A 26,389-nucleotide genomic window follows, 5' to 3' on the forward strand; every position below is an offset into this window, starting at 1 on the left:
CCTCTTACAGACGAGGAGAGTTCAGAAGAAGATGTGATAAACATAATGATGACAAACCTGCCATCCTCCGGGAGCGAAAACGATGATGATGATGATGATGATGATGATGATGAAACCACGGTGAGCGACGAATCTGAGAACGTAGAAATTGTGGATGTTAAAGAATGGGAGGTTGATGATGATGATGATGATGACGATGATGAGGTGAAGGTATTGGAGAATGGTCGACGTGAAGAAGAAGAAGTGGAAGAAAAGGTGAAACGGGAAACCAAGAAATGATAAAATGACAGAAATGTCAAAGCTTTAGGAAGGGATCTGCACACGAGCTCTCAAAGATATGATCAGAGAATGGAATGAGCAACAGTGTGAGGGGTGTAAAATTGATTGACCATCCATCACAAAATCAACAGACCTGTGTGGAAGGAGTGCCGGTGCGTTTCCTAGATGTGTTCAAACAAAAGTGGTTCAGCGTTCTGGACGAAAGCCAGAGCCTCCTTCACCAAACCATGCGTCTGGAGTTTGGAGTTACCGACCAGCCGGATGGATTTGTAATGAGGATCCTGAAAAAGTATCACGACCAGCTGCAAGATGATTTGAGGGTTGAAGAATCTACGTCCGACTATCTTTCCAAAAATCCCTTTGAGGCGTTGATTCGTTATTTTCACAATGAGGAGTTTAGTGATCAGTGTAAAGAGGCTGCTGCATCCCTGTATAACATTCTAATGAAGTCTGAGGTTGGTGAAAAAAATGCTGCTGCTACTGTTACCGCTTTGTTTTTCTGCACGCTGTCATTTCATTTATTAAACATGTTCCTCTTCTCATTCTCATGTATTTCATGTTATACATATATATCCTGATGTAGACAAAAGAAATCCCCATAGTATTACTCCATATCCATATTGATCATGTTTTTGTCTTAAATGTATTTAACTACATTGATTAAACATATATAGCATGTTTCATATTATTAATACAACATATTATTATGTATGATGTTTAACAACTTTTTTTTTACTTATTCAGTGTTCCTAAACCACCAAAAAAACATAACATATAAAAAAATTGCATCCAATTAAAAAAAAAAAAAAACTATCTACAACTTTTTATTCAAGTTTTTTTGTTGTTGTTGTTGTTGTTGATAAAAGGGTGGAGGAGGAACGGGTTCTTCTGGAGGTGGGTTTTTCCATAATACCTAAATATATATATTGGTATAAAAAAAAACACACATACACACAGTCTGTCATTTGAGTTTTTTTGTTTGTTTGTTTGTTAATTTGCTTGTTTTGTTTTGGGGCTTTATTTCTAAACGTTATGGCAGCGAACGAACGTTTAGAAGAACTTTATTAGGACGGTGGGGAGTTTGAGCGGTAGACAGTTTTATCCGTAGTCTTAAGTTCTCTGGTTCCTTCAAAAATAATATAATAATAATAATAATAATAATAATAATAATAATAATAAAATGAGGCTGATGTTTTTCTTGGGAGTTTAGACACCTATTCCTTACATAAACCCAGACTAATTAATTTCAGAAGGAACGTGGTTCTAGTTTTGGAAAAGGAAGCTCAGTGGTGAATTGATTTGGTGGATTTAAGCAATCTTTCAGTACAATGATGAAAAAAAATATTCTCACGTGTATAGACATTTTTTCTAAAAACTCCTGGGTAAAATAAATGAGCAGGAATCGTGACTAGGGCTTATAAAATATTTTTGGACAGCAGACGACCCGTCACTCTACAATCCGACAAAGGTAAGGAGTTTTTAAACAAATCTTTTTAAAACCCTTTGAAAAGATATAACATTAGACATTTCACTACGGCTAGAGAACTGAAGGCCTCGTGGTGGAGCATTTCAACACAACTCTCACGGGTCGTATGTTTAGGTATTTTACGGGGTTAAACACTTACAGGTATTTAGATGTGTTGAAAGATCTGGTGCATTCATACAATCGTACGTTTCACAGATCTATCAGAATGAAACCCGTTGAGGTGTCGCGCCGTAATCAAGTTCAAGTTTATCATTTATAAGGTAAACGGGTTGGTGGTTAAAATATCTGGCTATCTACATTTAAAGTGAACGACGTGGTTCACATTTCCAAAGAAGGCAGGGCGTTCACCAAAGGCAAACATTTTCAGAGGAATATTTTTTCATAAAGGAGGTGTTAAAAAGAGACCCGCCCATGTATAAACTTAGGGATCTGGAAGGAGAGGTAATAGAGGATTCTTTTTACGAAGAAGAAATGCAGAACATAGTCGTGCTGAAAAACAGAATGTATCCAATTAAAAAAAATATTGGCTAGAATTAAATAAAAGTCAGAAGGAAAGGTTGGGATCTGAAATTTGATTGGTGGATAGATGAAAGGGATGCTCATGACCTCGCTCCCCAGCAGTGGTACTAAGTCATGGAGGAGAACAGCGATTTTTACATCACGCTTCTCAGGAACACATGTCCCAAACTGTATCCGCAAAACGAAATTTCTAGTTATTGCGTAAAGTTGTCTAAAACTGTTTGTCTGAAAGGGTGCTGAGTGGTGGGTCTCTCAGAAATGAACTATCCGACGACGTGGTGCACTCTGCCTAGACCACAGAGGGAAAACAGAAGAGGTTGAAATTTGGTTTAATTTCGGTTTGGAACTGATTCATATAGAAAAGCACACGGTGGTTTTTATGCCACTGTCGAGGAACTTTTGCTCAAAATAAACAAGTTTTTTAGGAAAAAGACCTGTGGTGTAATTTTGTTTTAGACCCACTGACCAGACACCTCCAACTTAACCTTGAAAAAGAAGAAATGAAGCGTTTGGTCTGGGGAAATAAATAGCCCGTTAATGTTAGAACGTCTGGAGCTTTTGCAGATATTCTGGGTTTCACAGAACATCGGTGGGTCGCTGCGCACAGGGGCGAGCACCCGGCCTTTATAAAGGGTGGAGGTTTTATCTGTAAATTCAGACGTGTCGCTGTTTCAAAAAGCTTTCAGTCTAGTCCACCCACACCTCAAGACGGCTGTTCAGAACATTGCTAAATATGTTGTTTCTGCTGTGGCGGACAAAGCGGGTCGAAGATTTACGGACAGTCAAGAGGGCACAGGTCTGTCCGCGCTCAGTCGCGTGCACATGCGCCCTCCGGGGCAACGCGTGTCTGACCCCCATAAAATCAGAGGATCTCCTTACAAAGCAGAAAGTGACTGAGGCGCTGACCTTTGGACATTCTTTGAAGAAAAAGCAAAAGAAACAAAGACCAAAACCGCAAAGAAGAGGAAAAGAGTTTGACTGAGTCCCGATCAATTTTAAAAAGAAGAAGAAGAAGAAAAAAACAACAAAACAAAAACAAGCATGTCTCTGATACACGCCGCTTCTACCGAGTGTTTGAAATCAGAGTTGGGCTTATTTACTCTGCCTATCACACAAACCAGCATCCAATCTTACAAATATGTGAAACGCCACCCATCACATCCATCACAGACACCGGTCCCATACATTTCTTCGTAGCAGGTTCGGGAGACGAGCATCTGGATTTGAGTCGTTGGCTGTTGTACCTGACCTGCAAAATGACGAATCCGGACGGTTCTGATTTAGCGCGCGACGCCAAGGTCGGTTTGATCAACTACCCCATCGCGAGCCTTTTTAGCCAGGTGGAAGTTTCTCTGGGCGATAAACTGATTTCCCAGAGCAGTTCGACCTACGGCTACCGAGCCGCCATGGAGTGTTTGCTGAATTATTCTGAGGAGACCCTGCATCTCAATTTCCCACCGGCATGTTTAGAAGGGATACTGCGGGACATATGGACGACGCTGACCCCACTGGAGAGAACCAGGGCCTGTCATAGAGGAGAGAACTCAGCGAACGGAGCCGGGTTTTTGAACTGCTGGGACACAGACACAGACATTTTTAAATTCCGTGGACGTGAGAGTTAAACTGCTGCGTGATAAATACGAATTAGTTTTGATGTCTTCTGATCAAAACCCGGCTATAAACTACGCATCCTGTCGGCTCTGCTGTACGTCAGAAAAGTCAACGGGCGTGAACCTCGCTCACACCTCCGCTCTGATGAGCTCAAACACCAAGTATCCGCTGGAGCGCGTGACCGCTGCACTGACCAGTGTCCCCGCCGGTCACCGCGGATCCAGTCAAGATCATTTGTTTCTGAAACAAGTGCCTAAATTTATAGGGTTGGGATTCGTCCATAACCAGGCCTTTAGCGGTTCTTACACTCGCAACCCTTTTCATTTTCATCACTATGACGTAGAATCTTAACATTTGGCAGTGGATGGCGTTTCCTACCCCGCTACACCTTTCCGCCCTGTTTGTAACTGTCAAAGAAGTCTGAGAGAATATTTGAGTCTGGTCGAGGCCACAGATCAGTACCTAAAGGATCAACATTTGGCCATGAGCAGAGAAGACTATCACCGAGGTTATACTTTATTTATTTCCAGAGTTGGGGGGCTTTATAAGAAAAGGCTCTTCCCCCTGCTGAGGTTTTCAGAATTTTGGGAACTACTAAGAAGTCAGCAGCCTGAGATCTAAGTATTCTTGATGGATCATAATATGTAATAAGATCTCGCAGGTACTCAGGAGCGAGGCCATGTAGGGCTTTGTATGTTAATAGAAGAATTTAATAATCAGTACAGAATTTAACTGGGAGCCAGTGCAGTGCTGATAGAACTGGACTGATATGGTCAAATGTTCTAGTTTTAGTAAGGACCCTGGCTGCAGCATTTTGAACTAGTCGAAGTTTATTGAGGTTCCTGCTGGAACAACCTGATAAAAGTGCATTACAATAATCTAGTCTTAAGGTAGACAGTGGCAGGGGACAAATGAACATTCTGAAATTGTACAATAGTACAGCTCATTTACACTCAGCTAAACGTCTCGCCATAGACGCTCTATTCTTAATGGGAAAGAAGGAGAGGAACAGTAGCATTAGCACAGCATTTACCCTGAACAGCTGATAAAGAGCACCTTTATGTTAAAAAAGTGACAAATTCCAGCATATTTTAAAAGTATTGAGCAAAGAAGTTATTCAGTGAATCAAGAAGTGTGTCCACTATTCTTAAAAGGTCATGTATAGACCTTGATGGTCAGGCATAGTTTTGAACTGCTTTAAGAGAAAATGCAGGAGCAGCGCTTGAGCAGTTCTCTACCAGCTACATGATCTATATACAAACAGAACTGCAGCAGAATCCACTCTGTGCATGAACTTGATGAGACTCCACTGAACTTTGCATGCAAGGCACCTTTTACCACCCTGTATCCTGTCATTATTTTAAATGTATTTTTTTGTTTTTTAACATTTTTGATAATGTAATAGCAGTGATGTGTGAAGATCAAGACACACCTAGGGCTGGGCCTAAATGTCCAAATATGTTAAAGGACCATAAACTCCATTTTTCCTCTTTTCTCTTCAGTCCTACTTAGTGTTTGTGAATCACACTTTAGCCCTTACAATTAAAACTGGCTGTTTTTGTTTATTACAGTGCCTTTAAGATATATGTAAATGAGCTTTGTTCTGATTAGCTGTGTTTCTCTGAAGTTCAAGCTCCTAACTATGGAGTGAAGCATTTGTCAAGTTCTATCAGACATATGAAGTGGAGAATTTAGCATTTCATTTCAGGTCATTTCTCCTGTGTGGGGTGAAACTTTTGCCGTTCTCGGTCAGGTACTTTAAACTACAGGATGTGGGAAAACAAACATTTTATTTTAGGTCTTTTCAACTGTGTGAAATTCTGCTTCAGGTACTTTGACCTAGATACAGTGGGGTATGAAATGTTTTATTTCTGATATTTACAGTATTTTTAGGATTACATTTCAGGGGGTGAATCATGTTATCTGAAAAATGGGCTACGCTAACCCTCTTATAGAATCCATAGGGGGCGCTACAAACTCTGTGTTGAATGTGAAGCGCAACACTGTTGTATCCCGTATTCAGAGCTATGCTACTGAATTCTGTATAAAAAGTAGCAGAACTTTCCTACAGACCACAGTAACAGAACACTGTTCTACCAGAATAGAGTAGCGTAACGAGGTGTTACAGAACACAGTAGCCTGAAACTGTTCATTCACAACAGAGTAGCATAACGCTTTCATTCAGAAGACATTAGAATAATTATTTTAATACAGAATACAGTACCAGTTCTCTTTCAACCAGAATATGGTAGCATAACACTACACAACCAGCATAGAGGAGAATAACTCACACAGAATACAGGATTCAATTCAAATGAATTTTATTTATACAGCTTTCACAACAAATGTGGTCACACAGCAGCTTTACAGAGATCGTTTGAGCAAGCCAGTGGCAACAGTGGCAAGGAAAAAGGAGGAACCAAGACTCAAAAAGGGAACCCATCCTCCTCTGGTCGACACCGGATAGCACAATGAAAAGCAAAACAGCAATAAAACATGGAAATAAGGGAATATGGCCAATGTGCCGTCAAGCCATAAAAAGATGAAAACAGGAGTGAAATGAAGTCCATGCAGGTACACGGTCATAAGCACAGCCATGCAGTGAGGGGAGGAGGACTCAATTCGAGGACCCAGGACCGGACAGCGGGCAGGAGGGTGGTGGAGAGAGAGAGAGGTCTGTCGATGGAACAGTTGAAACTGGGCATCTCAACACATGGAAACGAGAGAAAAAAAAAAAAAAACACAAAGGGTTAGGATGGGAGGGGTGGAATCACAGCAAAAACTTTTTAGAAATGGTTGCAGCAGGACATTGTAGGCAAAAACAGCCAAACACAAATGCACTCGGACCCGCAGACAGCAGGGGGCAGCTTAGCACATGGAGACCAGAGATGAAATGAAGAAAAAGTAATAATGAAGAAAAGGTTTAGGTCTATATATGAATATGAACAACACTAACACCGCTCAAGCACAACAATTTATACAGAACACAGCAGCGTAATTTTCATGCAAAACACAAGCAGGACACAGCAGGCCAACATGGATCAAACTGAACACAAGCAAGTGGCACAGCTGCAGCCACCTTTAGCACTGTGCTTGCAAGGCAATCTCGAGAAATTGGATTTTTAGACACAGCAGCATAATTATTACACAGAACACAGTTAATTGACATCGATCAAGCAGAACACAGCAGCGTAACAATTTTAATGAAAAACACAAGTAGGACACAGCAGCGAAATACCAAATCAAGCAGAACACAAGCAAGTGGCACAGCAGTAAAATCTCGTTCAAGCAGAACACAGCAGCGTACCACCGATCATGCAAAATACAAGCAGGGCATAGCAGCCCAATATGGATCAAGCAGAGCACAAGCAAGTGGCACAGCTGCAGCCACTTTTAGCACTGTGCTGGCAAAGCAATCTCGTGGAAAATTGGAGACTGGGTGTAAAAGTTTTACCTGTTTCTTACTGAGAGAGAGATTGTGGAGGAGTCTGAAAAGTACAATGCGCCACCTTTCTGCACGTCGCTGGGGAAGATGCAATAAAGGTCTACAACATGTTACAATTCAGTGAGGAAAATAAATAAATAAATAAAAATAATGAAGAAAAGGTTTAGGTTTATATATAAATATGAAGAGCACTGTAACACCGCTCAAGCACCACAAAGCAGCAAAACAATTTACATGCAAAACACAAGCAAGACACAGCAGCCCAACACCGTTCAAGCAGGACAGAGTAGCGAAATATTATTCAAGCAGGACACAGCAGCAGAACAATTTTGATGCAAAACACAAGCAGGACACAGCAACGCAACATGGATCAAGCAGAACTTAGTAGAGAAACATTATTCAAGCAGAACACAGCAGCGAAATACCAAATCAAGCAGAACACAGCAGTGGAACAATTTTGATGCAGAACACAAGCAGGACACAAGCAGGACACAGCAGCCCAACACAGTTCAAGCAGGACACAGCAGCAAAATTATTATACACAACACAATTCATTGACATTGTTCAAGCAGGACACAAGCAAGTGGCACAGCAGTAAAATATCGTTCAAGGAGAACACAGCAGCGTACCAGCGATCATGCAAAACACAAGCAGGACACAGCAGCCCAACACGGTTCAAGTAGAACACAAGCAAATGGCACAGCTGCATCCACCTTTAGCACTGTGCTGGCAAGGCAATCTCTTCGGAAATTGAGACTGTGGGTGCAAAAGTTTTACCTGTTTCTTACAGAGAGTGGGATTGTTAAGGAGTTTGAAAAAGTCCAATGCGCCACCTTTCCGCACATCGCTGGGGAAGATGCAGTGAAGGCCTACAACATGTTACAATTCAGTGAGGAAGAAACTGAAACAAGAAATGTGCTGAAAAACAAGTTTTCGAGCGATTACTGAGAGTCAAGAAAGAACCTACCCTATGTTTGCCATTTGTTCTTCACGAGAGCTCAGGATCCAGTTGAAAGCGTACGGGAAGAATTCGGGAACCGGAAACTGTAGAATTCAGCAAAGTACTCACATATTCTGGCCACCGCATGTCACTGATGGGAAAGCTACCACTCACCTGTGAACACAAAAGCCAAAAATGCTAAACTGAATTTCACATATTGTTGACGGTGATGTACCAGCAATACTAGGACGTGAGACATGGGAGATGTTAGGTGTGGTTTAAAGAGTTTAAACATCTGTTCACTGTTCTTGGATTCCTACCAGGGCATCACCACATTCAAGTAGATCCCATGGTCTCACCAGTGATTCATCCACCAAGAAAAGTCCTAATTGCCCTGAAAGACAACAATCATTGATGAGCTACACAAAATTAAGGGGTGTAAATCACCAAACAGCATGAACCAAACGACTGGGTAAGCAGCAGGGTCACAGTGGTGAGGATTTTGGCAGATCAAACTTCAGATCACATCACAAATCCGGTACATGGCCATGTGCTCTCTGCAGAACTCAATCTAGATTGAGAGAAAGTGAGAGCTGTAACACACATGCCTACACCAGAAAACAAGCAGGCACTCATGAGATTCATGGTCATGATTCATTACCTTTCCAAGTTTATTCCCAGCCTGTCTGAAGTCAGCGCACTGATCCAGAGATGCAGCTACTACACACAAGGACCATGGAAGGATGGCCCAATGAGAAAAATCCAAACATACTGGACATTCAAAGCAGAAAAGCAAAATACAGATTAAAGACAAGCTGTAGAGAAGACAACTCACGCAGAACAGCTATTATGACAGACAGACAAAGAGCCCACCAAGCATATACATGTGAGACAAGGTGAAAATTCAGAGAAGGGCAACCTGCTATCATGATCAGCCACGATTCTTCACAGTCCAGACGCCAGATGAAAGAACCTATAGGAGAAACAGAAAACAGAACACACATTCACAGGACACAGTTCAAGTTCCTGTCCTTCTCCAGATGTGGTAATGAACAGAAACAGAAACAAATGTCCTGCCTATGGCCAAGTGTGCAAATTCTGCAACAAAAAATCACTTTACCAAAAATGTGTCTAACAAAACAAACCAAAGCAGAAGGAGAAAAGAAATCATGTAGTTGAACAACAATGCAGAGGTTTACTCATTGGAAAAGCTGAAATCAGAAAAACATTGAAACAGTCACAACAAAAGTGGAAAACTGGACAACTGGACTGTAAATAAAACTACAAGAACTTTGCATTCAGCACCAGTGTCCAACTTGAAGACAATGTCATCGCAGCAGATCTACAAATCAAAAATGCAAGATTGAATTTTACATTGTTGACAGTGCAATACTAGGACGTGAGACATGCGAGACGTTAGGTGTGGTTTAAAGATGGAAGAACCTATAGGAGAAACAGAAAACACCTCAGGACGACTGAAAAACAGTTCCCATAAGCATCACCCAATGTTGTTGCCGATTCCCGTTTCGAGTCGCAGGTCAGTGAATCCGGTCCACCTGCAGAAACTGGTACTGCAAAACAATCAGACTTACCTGAGACATCAGAGAGAGACATTCTTCACAAGGTCAGGAAGACAAGTGAAAACACCAGCAAGATACAAGGACTGAATCTGGAACACACATACAGTACACATTTACAATATTCACACACACATTCAGAGGACACGGTTCAAGCTCCTGTCCATCTGCTGACTGAATTTAAAGTTACTGTCATTTACTGCATCTTAGATTTGTTTAGGTTATTCTGCAATGTCAAGCTATTCTGATATATGAATAAAAAAAAAAAAAAAAAAAACTGTGGGGATGTCACCTATGTTATGTACCAAAGAGGCAACCAAACACAAAGTATATCACAGAGTCATCCTTAGTCCATACTTTACACTGAGGTACCGGTAAGAAAAAAGGAACACCGGCAGTGGTGTTCGAGGAGCCCTTAGCTTTTCTCGGGCCCGTTGAAAGCACTGACCACAGACCTGAAGAAGGCAAAAGACCACAAATTCACTGAGTTACATGACTCGTTAATCAGAGACAGGACTGTTTGTTGTTGACAGTGATGTACAAGCAATACTAGGACGTGAGACATGATGGAAGAACCTGTAGGAGAAACAGAAGACACCTCCTCAGGGCGGCTAAAAGAGTCTCCATCAGCATCACCCAATGTTGTTGCAGATTCCTGTGTCGAGCCGCAGGTCAGTGAATCCGGTCCACCTGTAGAAGCCGGTATTGCAAAACAATCTGACTTACCTAAATCACATCCGAGAGAGGCATACAGAGAGGCTTCTTCCACAGACCTGAAAAAGGCAAAAGACCATGAATTCGGTGAGGTGCATGACTTGTTAATCAGAGACAGGACTGTTTGTGGTATTAGGGAAGACTAATTGTGGGCAAGGTTGCTGAAAGAAACAGATCCGACATAGACAAAGGCCATGAATATCTGCTGTGCAAATGAAGGGACATCAAATGAAGTGAAAAAAAAAAAAAAGTGCTCAATGAAATACAAAACAGAACAACAGAAACAAAAACAGTTGGGTTTGAGACAGAATAGCAAATCCAAACTAGCTAAAAATGAACAAGCAACAGAAGCAAGCTGCTCCAGATGTGGTTATGAACATAAACAGAAACAATGTCCTGCCTATGGCCAAGTGTGTAAATCCTGCAACAGAAAAAAAATCACTTTACCAAAAATGTGTAAAACAAAACAATCAGAGCAGAATGAGGAAAAAAAAAAAACATCATGCAGATGAACGAAGGACAGAGCAGAAAGATTTCTTCATTGGAACAGTTGAAATCAGAAAAACAGAATATTAGACAAACATAAACACTGTCACAACAAAAGTGAAAAGTGAAATCTTGAAATAAACAAGAACATTGTTTTCAAGTTGGACACTGGTGCTGAATGCAAGGTCATCTCAGGAAATGTCTACAAGTCACTTAGATTTAAAACAAAACTCCAGAATTCAGCTTGAAAACCGCTCACATATTCTAGACACTGCAAGTCACCATTGGAAAAGCTAACGCTCACCTGTGAACACAAAAGCCACAAATGCAAGATTAAATTTCACATTGTTGACAGTGATGTACCAGCAATACTAGGACGTGAGACATGATGGAAGAACCTATAAGAGAAACAGAAAACACGTCCTCAGGGTGGCAGAATAAGTTTCCATCAGCATCACCCAACGTTGTTGGAGATTCCTGTGTCGAGCCGCAGGTCAGTGAATCTGGTCCACCTGCAGAAACTGGTGTAGCAGAACAATCAATCTTACCTGAGACACATCCGAGAGAGGCATTCTTCACAAGGTCAGGAAGACAAGTGAAAACACCAGCAAGATACAAGGACTGAATCTGGAACACACATACAGTACACATTTAGAATATTCACACACACATTCAGAGGACATGGTTCAAGCTCCTGTCCATCTGCTGACTGAATTTAAAGTTACTGTTATTTACTGCATCTTAGATTTGTTTAGTTTATTCTGCAACATCAAGCTATTCTAATAAATATGGTGTCAAATGTACAGTTCATGTAGTTCAGTTCAGAGACTTCATCTCATTTCCCTTGAGTTTTAAAGCATTATAGTCCGACAGAGTTTGTATAAACGCTGTTGAGAGTCCTGCACAGCCCAAATCATCCTCATTTATAGTTATATTCATATTAAGAGAAACAAAAATATATAAATTCAAGTGTGGAGATTTTACATGTTATGTAGCTAAGAGGCAGCCCTAGCTAAGAATCACGCAGGTCACCCAAAAGTAATAAAGTGTAAGTGTAGCACAGAGGCCTCCTTCCTCCATACTGCACAGCCATGCAGTGAGGGGAGGATGACCCCATTCGAGGCCCCAGAACCAGACAGCAGGCAGGAGGGTGGTGGAGAGAGCCAGGTCTGCCAATGGAACAGTTGAAACTGGGCATCTCAACACATGGGAAAGAGAGAGAAAACACAAAGGGTTAGGAGGGGGGAGGGGGAAAAAAAAAAAAAAATCACAGCAAAAACTTTTTAGAAGGGTTACAGCAGGACAGGGTAGGCAAGAGCAGCCAAACGCGCTCGCACCCGCAGACAGCAGGGGGCAACTCAGCACACAGGGAAGAGAAGAAATTAAGAAAATAATAATAATAATAATAATAATAATAATGAAGAAAAGGTTTAGGTTTATATATGAATATGAACAGCATTGTTACACCGCTCAAGCACAACAAAGCAGTCAAACAATTTATACAAAACACAGCAGTGTAACCACTCATGCAGAACACAAGCAGGAGAGAGCAGCAAAACACCGTTCAAGCAGAACACAAGCAAGTGCCACAGCAGCGAAATATTGTTCAAGCACAAGACAGCAGCGAAACAATTTTGATGCAGGACACAGCATCCCCACATGGTAAAAGCAGAACACAGTAGTGAAAGGTTGTTCAAGCAGAACACAGCAGTGAAATACCAATCAAGGAGAATACAAGCAAGTGGCACAGCAGCGAAATATCATTCAAGCAGGGCACAGCAGCCCAACACGGTTCAAGCAGAACACAGTAGTGAAATATCATTCAAGCAGGGCACAGCAGCATAACGTTGATGAAAAACACAAGCAGGACAGCAGCGAAATTATTATACAGAACAAGTGACACTGTTCAAGCAGAACACAGCAGAGTAACAAATTTGATGCAAAACACAAGAAGGATACAGCAGCCCAACACGGTCGAAGCAGCACACAAGCAAGGGGCACAGCTGCAGCCACCTTTAGCACTGTGCTTGCAAGGCAATCTAATCAAAAATTTTTACCTGTTTCTTACAGAGAGTGGGATTGTTGAGGAGTCTGAAATGGTACAATGCGCCACCTTTCCACACGTCGCAGGGAAAGATGCAGTGATGGTCTACAACATGTTACAATTCAGAGAGAAAGAAACTGAAACAAGAAATGTGCTGAAAAACAAGTTCAGGGATTACTGAGAGTCAAGAAAGAACCTACCCTATGTTCACCATTTGTTCTTCACGAGAGCTCAGGATCCAGCTGAAAGCGTACGGGAAGAATTCGGGGACCAAAAACTGCAGAATTCAGCACAGTACTCACATATTCTGGCCACTGCATGTCACCGTTGGGAAAGCTACCACTCACCTGTGAACACAAAAGCCAAAAATGCTAAACTGAATTTCACATATTGTTGACGGTGATGTACCAGCAATACTAGGACGTGAGACATGGGAGATGTTAGGTGTGGTTGAAAGAGTGCATGGAATCACAAAGTAATATGACATTCTGAAAGACATTGATCTGTTCACTGTTCTTGGATTCCTACCAGGACATCACCACATTCAAGTAGATCCCATGGTCTCACCAGTGATACATCCACCAAGAAAAGTCCCGATTGCCCTGAAAGACAACAATCATTGATGAGCTACACAAAATGGAGAAAAGGGGTGTAATCACCAAACAGCATGAACCGAACGACTGGATAAGTAGCATGGTCACAGTGGTGAGGATTTTGGCAGATCAACCTTCATGATGAAAGTTCCAAGCTCTGCACACTGAACATACCCATTGAAAGATACAGATTCGGTCAAGGAAACATGACGGCAGACTCATCCAAGTGCTGAAAAGGGAAAGACAGTGGAACCTGAAACTCAACAAAAACAAGTGCAAGATCAGATCATCCCAAATGTGGTACATTGGCCATATGCTCGCTGCAGAAGGTCTCAATCCAGATCAAGTGAGAGCTGTAACACACATGCCTGCACCAGAAAACAAACAGGCACTTCAGAGATTAATGGGCATGATTCAGTACCTTTCCAAGTTTATTCCCAACCTGTCTGAAGTCGGTGCACCTCTCAGAAAACTGCTCGAGCATGACACTCCGTGGCAAGTCGAGCAAAAAGCTATGAAAAACTGAAATCTCTGGTACTGGTAACACCATGGTACTGGTACACCATCTGTAGATGCGAGCTCAGAAGGCTTCGGAGCCGCAGTTCTGCAGGAGGGAAAGCCAGTGGCTAAATTACATTACGAAAGGCAACAGCAAATGATTCAGAGACGCAGCTACTACACACAAGGACCATGGAAGGATGGCCCAATGAGAAAAATCCAAACATACTGGACATTCAAAGAAGGCAAAATGCAGATTTAAGATAAGCTGTAGAGAAAACAAGCAGAACAGCTATTATGACAGACAGACAAAGAGCTCACACCAAGCATATACATGTGGGACAAGGTGAGAATTCAGTGAGGGCAACCTGCTATCATGATCAGCCACGATTCTTCACAGTCCAGACGCCAGATGGAAGAACCTATAGAAGAAACAGAAAACAGAACACACATTCACAGGACACAAGTTCCTGTCCTTCTCCAGATGTGGTTATGAACATAGACACATTTTTGGTAAAGTGATTTTGCTGTTACAGGATTTGCACACTTGTCCATAAGCAGGACATTGTTTCTGTTTAACAAAACAAATCAGAACAGAATGACGGGGGAAAAAAAATCATGCAGTTGAACAAAAAGGCAGAGCAGGAAGATTTCTTCATTGGAACAGTTGAAATAAGAAAAAAAACAGGAGTATTAGATAAACATCAACACTGTAACAACAAAAGTCAATAGAATAACTGCCCTGAAAATAAAACAAGAACTTTGCATTCAGCACCAGTGTCCAACTTGAAGACAATGTCATCGCAGCACAGATCTACAAATCAGGTTTGAAACAAAACTCAAATCAAAAATGCAAGATTGAATTTCACATTGTTGACAGAGATGTACCAGCAATACTAGGATGTGAGACATGTGAGACGTTCGGTGTGGTTTAAAGATGGAAGAACCTATAGGAGAAACAGAAAACACCTCAGGACGACTGAAAAACAGTTCCCATCAGCATCACCCAATGTTGTTGCAGATTCCTGTGTTGAGCCGCAGGTCAGTGAATCCGGTCCATCTGCAGACGCCGGTCAGACAATCAGACTTACCTGAGTCACATCCGAGAGAGGCATACAGAGAGGCTTCTTCCACAGACCTGAAAGAGGCGAAAGACCATGAATTCAGTGACTTGTTAATCAGAGACAGGACTGTTTGTGGTATTAGGAAAGACCTATTGTGGGCAAGGTTGCTGAGAGAAACAGGTTGGACATAGACAAAGAATATCTGCTGTGCAAATGAAGGGACATCAAGTGAAGTGAAAAAAAAAGAGCAGAATGAGGAATCATGCAGTTGAACAAAAGACAGAGCAGGAAGATTTCTTCATTGGAACAATTGAAATCAGAAAAACTCAATACATCAGAAAAACATTGACAGTCACAACAAAAGTGAAAATAACAGAACTGAAAATCAAAATAAAAACAACAACTTTGCATTCAGCACCAGTGTCCAATCTGAAGACAATGTCATCACAGCACAGATCTACAAATCAGCTTTGAAACAAAACTCCAGAATTCAGCTTGAAAACTGCTCCCATATTCTAGACACTGCAGGTCACCGCTGGGAAAGCTAACGCTCACCTGTGAACACAAAAGCCAAAAATGCGAGATTAAATTTCACATTGCTCACAGTGATGTACAAGCAACACTAGGACGTGAGACATGATGGAAGAACCTATAGGAGAAACAGAAAACACCTCCTCAGGATGGCTGAAAGAGTTTCCATCAGAATCACCTAATGTTGTTGCCTATTCCTGTTTCGAGCAGCAGGTCAGTGATTCCGGTCCACCTGCAGAAACTGGTACTGCAAAACAATCTGACTTACCTGAGTCACATCCGAGAGAGGCATACAGAGAGGCTTCTTCCACAGACCTGAAAAAGGTGAAAGACCATGAATTTGGTGAGTTACATGACTCGTTAATCAGAGACAGGAGTGTTTGTGGTATTAGGGAAGACTAATTGTGGGCAAGGTTGCTGAAAGAAACAGGTCGGACATAGACAAAGGCCATGAATATCTGCTGTGCAAATGAAGGGACATCAAGTGAAGTGAAAAAAGTGCTCAATGAAATACAAAACAGAACGACAGAAACAAAACAAACAGTTGGGTTTGAACAGAAGAGCAAATCCAAACAACTAAAACTGAACAAGCAACAGAAGCAAGCTGCTCCAGATGTGGTTATGAACATAAACAGAAACAATGTCCTGCCTATAGCCAAGTGTGTAAATCCTGCAACAGAAAAATCACTTTACCAAAAATGTGTAAAACAAAACAAATCAAAGCAAAATGAGGAACAAAAAGGCAGAGCAGGAAGATTTCTTCATTGGAACAGTTGAAATCAGAAAAACAGAATATTAGACAAACAAACACTGTCACAACAAAAGTGAAAAGAATAACTGGACTGAAAATCTTTAAACAACAAGAACATTGTTTTCAAGTTGGACACTGGTGCTGAATGCAAGGTCATCTCAGGAAATGTCTACAAGTCACTCAGATTTAAAACAAAACTCCAGAATTCAGCTTGAAAACCGCTCACATATTCTAGACACTGCAGGTCACCATTGGAAAAGCTAACGCTCACCTGTGAACACAAAAGCCAAAAATGCAAGATTGAATTTCACATTGTTGACAGTGATGTACCAGCAATACTAGGACGTGAGACATGATGGAAGAACCTATAGGAGAAACAGAAAACACGTCCTCAGGACGACTGAAACAGTTTCAATCAGCATCACCCAATGTTATTGCAGATTCCTGTGTCGAGCCGCAGGTCAGTGAATCCGGTCCACCTGCAGAAACTGGTACTGCAAAACAATCTGACTTACCTGAGACACATCAGAGAGAGACATTCTTCACAAGGTCAGGAAGACAAGTGAAAACACCAGCAAGATACAAGGACTGAATCTGGAACACACATACAGTACACATTTACAATATTCACACACACATTCAGAGGACACGGTTCAAGCTCCTGTCCATCTGCTGACTGAATTTAAAGTTACTGTCATTTACTGCATCTTAGATTTGTTTAGGTTATTCTGCAACATCAAGCTATTCTAATAAATATGGTGTCAAACGTACAGTTCATGTAGTTCAGTTCAGAGACTTCATCTCATTTCCCTTGAGTTTTAAAGCATTACGGTCCGACAGTGTTTGTATGAACGTTGTTGAGAGTCCTGCACAGCCCAAATCATCCTCATTTATAGTTCTATTCATATTAAGAGAAACAAAAATATATAAATTCAAGTGTGGAGATTTCACATGTTCTGTAGCTAAGAGGCAGCCCTAGCTAAGAATCACGCAGCTCACCCAAAAGTACTAAAGTGTGAGTGTAGCACAGAGTCGTCCTTCCTCCATACTTTACACTGAGGAACTGAACCGATTAGCAGAGGGAAAAACGGCCGTGGTGGTCGAGGAGCTCCTCGGCTTTTCCGGGGTCACGCAGACGCCGCCAGTCCCTCTCCGGTGCGGGAGTGGAGACGACGACTCTCGGTGTCCGTCGCGCCGGTAGTGCTGGAGCTCAGACGCCGCGTTGGAGGAGTCACGGGTCAAGCTGGACGACTTCCTTGCAGAGCGGCTGGAAAGCTCGTTTTTCCGCGGTCGCCATGTTTCTCGAGGGTAAAGAGAAAAACGCAAAGGGCGGGTAGTGAGACAGAGGACTGTACAGTAACACAGACAGCACAAGGATTCCAACAAGTGCCTAAGATGAAGAAGACAAAGCTCACATTACGGACTATAAAGTAGGATGGCCGGTCGAAGCTCTGTGTGGAATCACGGCTCGAGCTTTGAAAGCAGGGCCGCATCGAAACAGCAGCTCCGAGTCTCCTGAAAATACCTACGATCACGTGACCGCCGGAAACGAAGCTTCGTTACGTCACTGGAACGCAATCGCGGTTCAGTGCGCGTGAGTTTCCGGTCCCGCTGTAGACGAGCTGCATATAATCTGAAATATGTTCTTAAATAAAACGGAAATACAGAACATGTGTGAATTTGCTTCACTTTCATGATAAAATTATTGACATTCCTCAGCATTCAAGGGTTTTTACTGGAGACGATGTGAAATGACCTGAATAAAAACATTTTACAGCTCTATTTCTGTGTTCAACAGATGTACAGTCTACATGCACATTCAACAGTGCTGTTTTTCCCTTAATCTAATAGTGTCAAACATGCTGTTTTGTTTAGGAGGAGAGTAAAGGAATTACACACTCAGATGAAATTCATTCAGTTAAAGGAAGAAACGCAGTCCGACATCGCTGTATGGAGCAGTTTGGACAAAGCTTATGAACACAAGTGAATCAGGCAGTGGTGGTGTAGTACTGTATTTGTACAACAGGTGGCGCAGTACAGCTTCAAATGAACCACTTCGGCTTCAAATGGTTAAAAAGCCTCGTTCTGCTCATCCCTGATACAAAGATATGACTGGGAGAAACAAGCAGCAGGAGAGCAGCGCTGGACCTGTCAGCCGGAAGTGACGTGTCTGTCCAGTAGAGACAGATTTCTTCTACAGTGTTAAAGTTTTCATTTCACTTCATTTATTTTTTAATAAATTCAATTACATCATGATTTCCAGTACTGAAGTTTACACTTTCTGTCTCTCAGTGTTTTCATCTGCAAGCTTTAAAGACGCTGAGAATTAACCTATTTAATAAAATAACAAAATATATCAAATGTTTAAATATGTATGATTTACAGTTTAGTACTATAAATATGTATGATGTACTAAATGTGGATTGTTCATCAAATAAACAACATAGAAATACTATGGCAGCATATTCTGGACTTTCTAAATGAAATCAAATATGCTAATTAAACAGTGTGTGTACAATTGCATATGAGTGTACAGTGTTTAAAGCGTTATCTAAATGAGGAGCTTTAGTTTAGAGTTTATGGAAGATTTTCCATCTGCAATCCTCATCGTCGCTCCAGCTTTGCCCAAATGAAGCTGTAGTCCAGTTGTGTTGGGACGAGGCGCAGTCACCGGTATCGCCCCTTCCAGTCTGTCAGTCTACTTCAAGGAGGCACCCAGGACAGACGTTCCCGATAGAGCCAGGTGAGTTCATGTGAACTAGCTGCTTTTAAGCTGATCTTTTACCTTATATGTGACCATAAACGTACAGCGAATATTTGAAAGCTTGGTTTTCTGGTTTCGTGTGTGTTTGTACTTTAGCTGTACGACTGTAGGAGCTAACTTGCTAGCGCTGCTGATGTTCGGCGTTAACTTAGAAACTTCGGGAGCTCTAACCTTTCTAAAAGAGGGGTCTTATTTTCCACGTTGTTGGAAAAGGTCCTGATAAAAACGGACTAACTTTTATATACTGTTTCATCCGACAACACAGGCTTTCTGCCGTTAGCTGTTTTAGCTGGTCTTGTTGTTTCCTCCAGTAGGAATATTAGTTAGAGTTAATAGCTGATGCTGAGCTGCATTAGCTCTGTTTAACTCAACTTTACCTCACATATTTCATTAGTTCTTATTTAAGTGGGAATTGAAAACTTCCAGGGTCACATTTTAGCTCTGAAGCGTAATGAAAAAGTACTGATTGCTTTACAGTATCTGAAAGTAGTCCTCCTTCTAAGTAGCAGAATTAAACAGCTCCAGAAGCTGCTGCTTGTCTAGATATTGGGAGGCAGGGGCTAAATCTGCTAGTCCTGCTCATACTTTGGCAACACAAGGTAAAATGAATTTGTGGGTTTTATTAGATCCTGAAATGTATTTGCAGAGACTCTGAATTGATGTAGTTAATTAGCATGTTTTCCTCTCTGACTAAAACCATTTGGTTTAACCTTAACCTTACTTCTACCTGTGCTGTAGGAGGTCTCCCACGTGAGGCTTCTAAACCTGAGCCATTTCCAGTGTCGACAGCAAGTCTGTTTATTTACTATTTTTATCAGACCTCTGTTTATACCAACCAACCACTTAATGAATTCCCTCTTGTATCTACATGCTTTGTCCATATAATCAGCAGAAGCTTCCAGCCAGCAGTAATAAATCTACATGCTTTTTAGGACATTTCTGGGACTTCAGTCATTCTAAGGACAAGATTGTTGACTGCCAATCATCGCCCTCCTACTTTGAGCTCCACCTTTCAGTGGCTACATTTGGTTTAGAAATTTGACGCTTAGTTTGTTCCCACCCTAATAAGTGTACGCAAGCTCCTCTTTCTCAAGTAAAGTATGGAAAGTGATTCTTTCCATGTCTCCCCTCCTTGTAGCAGACATGGATTGATCCAGTTTATGATTGTGTATCAAGTTCATATACCTAAAACCAAAAGTAAAGAAGTAGTACTGAATTCCACTTGTGACAGATGTAAACGGACACTCACAACAACTGGAATGATTCATAGGATCCTTGATGTGGGAGTCTCTCTTGATTTGTACAGTTATTCTGTTCATTTCAACATTTGAAGGACTGGTAAACATTAAGGTTCAGTTGAAGACTCTTCAGTTTTGTCCTGAGAGGTTTGGGCTTCAAGGTCGTGGCCACATCCAAAAGTTACCCCAACTAAGTGGCTGTTAAAATAATAGACAACAGCCCTGATTTCCTGCGCCGGGAAATGGACGTTCTCAGAATAGTGAACCACCCTCACATTGTTCACGTCCATGAAATCTTGAACGAGACGGGCAGGTGTTCATCGTGATTGAGTCTGCCGCAACGGATCTAATGGGAATGTGATCTCCACAAATGGAGTTATGTAATAACTGAAGTTTGGGAGAAGGACCACGCCCAAACTTCTCCCCTCCATTTCTTCACACTATAAAACCGTTCCTCTCCCTTCTCGTTCTCGTGACGAAAACTTGCACAGACCAAGCTGTACCCGCCTATTCTGTGCGTCACTCACCTTCGCCTTTCCCGACATGGATCTCGACATTACCTCGGATGACCAGCTCTTCTCTCTCGACCGGTGTTGTCTCTCTCCTGCCCCTCCTCATTCCGCTCTGCGGCTCAGGTCGATTAGTTTCTGTTCTAGCCACTCCTGCTAGTGGGTCTCATCCGGCTCTTCCTGATGCGGCGCTCTCGTCTCCCTCATTCTGGTTCCCAGCGTTGCCTCGGATCTTCGCCGTCCTCCCCAACTGCACGCGGCTGCTCTCTGCTTCCCAGACGTACTGCACCCACGCCGGCTTCTCCCGTGCCTCTGGTGCTTCCACGCGCCTCTTCTTTGAAGTCCAGTTCCCCTCGCATCTTGGATTAGACCGTTGTCAAGCTCCAGAAGGTTCTCCAAGACCGTAGGGTCTCCTTCACTCACTCTGCTCCCAAGGCTGAATTTTGTAACTCTGTATCTCTCCTCCTTAGGAGGTAAACAACCCGCTTTCTGAGTCGGATTTCCGTCTCAGCTATGCCACTGTGGACCACGCCATCGCCTTGATTAAACTGGCTGGCCGTGGTGCTTGGCTGTCCAAGGCTGATGTCGTCTCAGCCACAACATCCCCATGGATGCCAAAACGTGGTCCAAACAGTACCCCAACCAAGTGACTCTAAAAATATTGCATATGGTGATGAACTCGGATGAGGATTCTGATTTCCTGCCCCGGGAACTTGATATTCTCTAGTAGGGATCCTCTCACATCATTCACATCCATGACATTTCAATATCCTCATCAACCAGCCAAAACCGGATTCTTCCAGCTCCTCAGTGCCACAATCTATCTGCACCAGCAGGACTTTCTCACTCGTAACCACAAAAGTGAAAATGTACTGCTGACTGCTGATGACCAGGTCAAACTTCAGTTTTGGTAATAATACAGAATCAATTATTCCTATAAAACATTGTTATAACTTTAAAACAGATATACACACAGTGAGCTCAAAGTCCTCCATTACTATAGTTACAGCATATTAAATATCAAAGATTTTTACTAAACTAAATATTTTTATACATTTCATGTAATGTCCACTTTGTGCTACAGTTGAAAGGGCAGCTAAGGATTATGTTGTAGAACCGAGCCTCCAGGACACTTGGAAGAAAGCTGAAGACGTTTTTCAGGACAAACTCTGTGGTGCACAACACCTTCTCTTTTTCCCAGCAGGATGCTCATCATTCTGCTTCCTCTGCAGAAGTTTCTGCTTCTTCGTGTTCCCAGCAGGCTTGTGAGGATGTGCTCTGTGGGGCAGTGGTGGAGGCAGAAGCTGTACTCACACAGTCCACCATGAAGCAAAGAACCAGGAGGCTAAAGTTTAAGGTATGTGAGCTGAGTGGTGAGTAAATAAATATATTTGTTGTTTAATCTTTTTTATTTATTGTGTCCCTCCCACAGATCCTGACAAAGTCAACAAGGGTACACCCCTTGTAGCCCTCAAGCATGGATCTAAGTGTTGACCTACTGGCTGGGTTCAATTAGGAAAGTCCTGCTCCGTGTGTCGTTGTTGAGCTAGAACCGTTGCTCCCACAGTGATGCAGGAAACCAGGAGACCGAGGCTTCAACTCCCCTTCAGATTATTATTATTATTATTATTATTATTATTAACTAGCATCAAACTCTGAGGTATTTGATGTTATCCACATCACTTGACATGTTCTAGATAATCTGTCATGTTGTCTCTCAAGCAGATCCTGAAGACAAGGAAGACTATACCTCTTGTAGCCAGTTAGAGAAGATGTCCAGTACGATTCCAGGTAACTTTCAGTGTTTGTTTAAACTGTGGTGAACATCATGAACCCTTTTAACCTCTGAAACTCCACAGGAACTCATTCCTCACTCCTCTACCTTTAGAAGGATTTGGGCAGTGTGTGCTGTATTCCATGTCCTTGCTGAATAATAATCCTTAGAATGTCAAAGTCTGGGAGTTTAAGAGGTGAAGGAATAAAGGCCCTAAGAAGGTTCATGTCTTCTACGTGACACAAATGTCTTTCACAACAGGAGAGATGTCTAATACACAACTTTCCATTTTGAATTTCAGTTTCAGGGAGCATCAGGTCCTCTCAAGAACCAATTCAGCTACCAGCCCTCATCAGAGAACAGTCTTCAGAGAAATCCCCCTACTGACATTTATAAGAACTAAATGTGTTGTTGATCAGCTTCACCACCCCAGGAGGATTTATCATTTTAGAATAGAAAATCTTCAAAGGTAAAAATCTGTGCTTGGGTTCGGTACCTACACTGATTCTAACCGTCAGTTCAGTTAGAAAATATGCAGCAACACAACACTGTCTAATCGCTCATTCATTATCATTCAGGTTCTGGCCCGCAAAGATGGTCTCTGGGCCTTTACCTACAACATAGTCCCATACATCCGTTACCACAGGGCAGAGAAGGAGAGGTGGAGGGTAATGAAGGCAAAGGAGATATAAATAGAGAGAGAGAGAGAGAGAGAGAGAGAGACCCCCCACATTATGTGGTACAGAAGAAAGAAGACAGCGCAGAGTTAAAAAATCTGGCCACATCATCGGACCACTCCTCAACTCTCTCCACCACATTCACACACTGTATCTTACCTCACGCAGTACGGCGAAGTCTTAATTCCCTCAGCTCATCAGACATTTCCTGCTTGCTTTTTTAAATAAAACTGATCTGGATTAGCTAGAATATCTTTGGGGAACCCTGACTGTTGAGACATACCTCATTATACTGTATATTTACAGTACAACTACAATATGCTGGAGGAACCAAGCAAAGTACTTTATTAGAAATTAGAAACAGAAAAAAAAACTTAAACGAAGTACCAGTCAAAAGTTTAGAGACAGCTGGTTGATTGCGTCCTGCGGTGGGTACCCATTTGTCCCGAGTGTCCTCTTTTTTGAAAAGAAAAATACGGTCATCCTAGCATCAAACGTTTCAGTTAATGATCAGCACACATTCGACCAGGTGTGTCCAAACTTTTGACTGTTATTGTTGATCATTCATCCTTTCCAGTACAACCACACAACGTAAACAGCAGTCTTCCCCATAACAGAAACCCCACACCAAACCAGAACACACCACTTCCACCTAACCTAACACTGTCCACCAGAGCCTCTTCTACTTCCGGCTTCAGCCACTAGATGGAGACACTCAACAAGCCTTCTCCTCTGCTCTCCCAGAGGGAGCTGTCCAGTGCTGCTGGAGTCGAGAGATGCCATGCTGCATATTCGTCTCACGTCCTTTCAATCCCCGAGTGTTTCAGGAAGCATATTCTCTCGAGAGCGAGAAGACACAGGACATGAGGCTGTATGACGCCTCGCAGCTCCCCCTAAAGGAGTCTTTGTGCTCTACATTACACCTCTCTAGGCAAAGGAAGAACACAACACCATAGCAGGGTGTGCACAGAACAAGAAGTGGGCTAATAGCCTACTGTCATTGAGAGAGAGGGAGTTTGATCTCTGGGAGGCCACAGCGATCAGAGCCTGAGATCCAAGAAACCTTTTTCACAACAACCCACACGCTAACCTGCTGTTTGAAGTTTCTGAACATGCTGATGCAGCATTTATCCACAACTGACTAAACTCCTCAACATACAGTTTTTAAACCAGGAGGCCGAGGTTTCCTCTCCTGTATCTAGACTAAGATTCATTTTTAAAGTATGTGAGATATTTCCTCTTATTGACCATCAGTGTGACCTTCAGTTTAAAATGCAGTCAGTGCAAAAGCTCTACACTCATGCTGCTCAAACACTTGTGGTACTTTTTAATATCAGTGCTGCAATATTTTCATTTCTGCCCCATTGTTGTTTTATAGAAACATGTTAGTGTGCAGTGTGTAGAATACACCCTAAATAAACCCTCATATTTGGAGATGGAAGTGTATGCAGTGTTTAACGTGTGTGTGTGTGTGTGTTTTTTCCATTGTAGGAAGAGAATGGGCTGAGATCCTCCTTTTCATCACAACTCGTCCACAGAGAAGCACACGACTAATCAGTTTATCATTAATACACACATCAGTGCTGAGCAGTGTCTTCATTTCTACACTTTCTTTAGACTCCTCCTTAATGCTTTATCTTTTCCAAACAGCTGTAACGTTTATATTATTAATATCATGTTCAGGAAAAGAGCCTGAATGAAGAGCTGTTCTGCATTACTGATGTGTTCTGGATGTTTATTTGTTTCTACTCAAAGTAAAATTTAAAACTTCTCTCTGTATTTAGTCCATGTTTAAGTTTAGACCTGCTGCTCTCAGAGCTGACCAGAGTCTCTTCAACAAAAGAATTCAGCATTTCTAAGAAAAACACTATATGACAAAAGTATTTGGACACTTGCTTATTTGTTATTTCTTTTAAACTCAAGAGTATTAAAAAGGAGTTTAGCCTGCTTTTGTTGGAGTAACTGTTTCTACTGCCATGGAAGACTTTCTGCTAGATTTTGGAGCATTGCTGTGAGGAATGCATTTAGCAAGAAGAGCATTGGTGAGGTCAGAATATTGGATGATCACCCAACCTCATCTCCAACTCAAAGTAAAAAGTTTCCCCAGCTCACCCTAGAAGTAAAGGACATCATGAGCACCATCATTCCAGAGAACACAGTTCCACCTCTCCTCAGCTCAATGCTGGAGGCTTTATACCCCTCTAGCCCACGATTGGCATTAGGCATGGAGCCGATAGGTTCATGTTTATCTGTTCCAGAGAGTCCTATTCTATTGGCAATACTGCATTACAGGGACAGTGTCAGCAATGGGTGCAACTGATTGCTGAATGCATTGATATAAAAATGGTGTCCAAAAACATTTGGACATTTAGTGTGTTACTGTCAGATAATATAAAGAAAATATCTAATAATTACTTAATAAAATAAAGCTCTGCTGAACTGAGGCTTTATAAAAGTCTAAAAACAGGGCAGATCCTTTATCACAAAAATGAGTCTGTAATCAATCAACCCTTTCATGCAGAAATGAGGGAAAAGTGGTTGGATGCTGCTCAGCTTCACAGCTCTACTGCGCCACCTGTTGTACAAATACAATACTACACCACCACTGCCTGATTCACTTGTGTTCATAAGCTTTGTCCAAACTGCTCCATACAGCGATGTCGGACTGCGTTTCTTCCTTTAACTGAATGAATTTCATCTGAGTGTGTAATTCCTTTACTCTCCTCCTAAACAAAACAGCATGTTTGACACTATTAGATTAAGGGAAAAACAGCACTGTTGAATGTGCATGTAGACTGTACATCTGTTGAACACAGAAATAGAGCTGTAAAATGTTTTTATTCAAGGTCATTTCACATCGTCTCCAGTAAAAACCCTTGAATGCTGAGG

This window comes from Salminus brasiliensis, chromosome 11 (assembly GCF_030463535.1).
Source record: "Salminus brasiliensis chromosome 11, fSalBra1.hap2, whole genome shotgun sequence".
In the NCBI taxonomy this organism is placed as follows: Eukaryota; Metazoa; Chordata; class Actinopteri; order Characiformes; family Bryconidae; genus Salminus; species Salminus brasiliensis.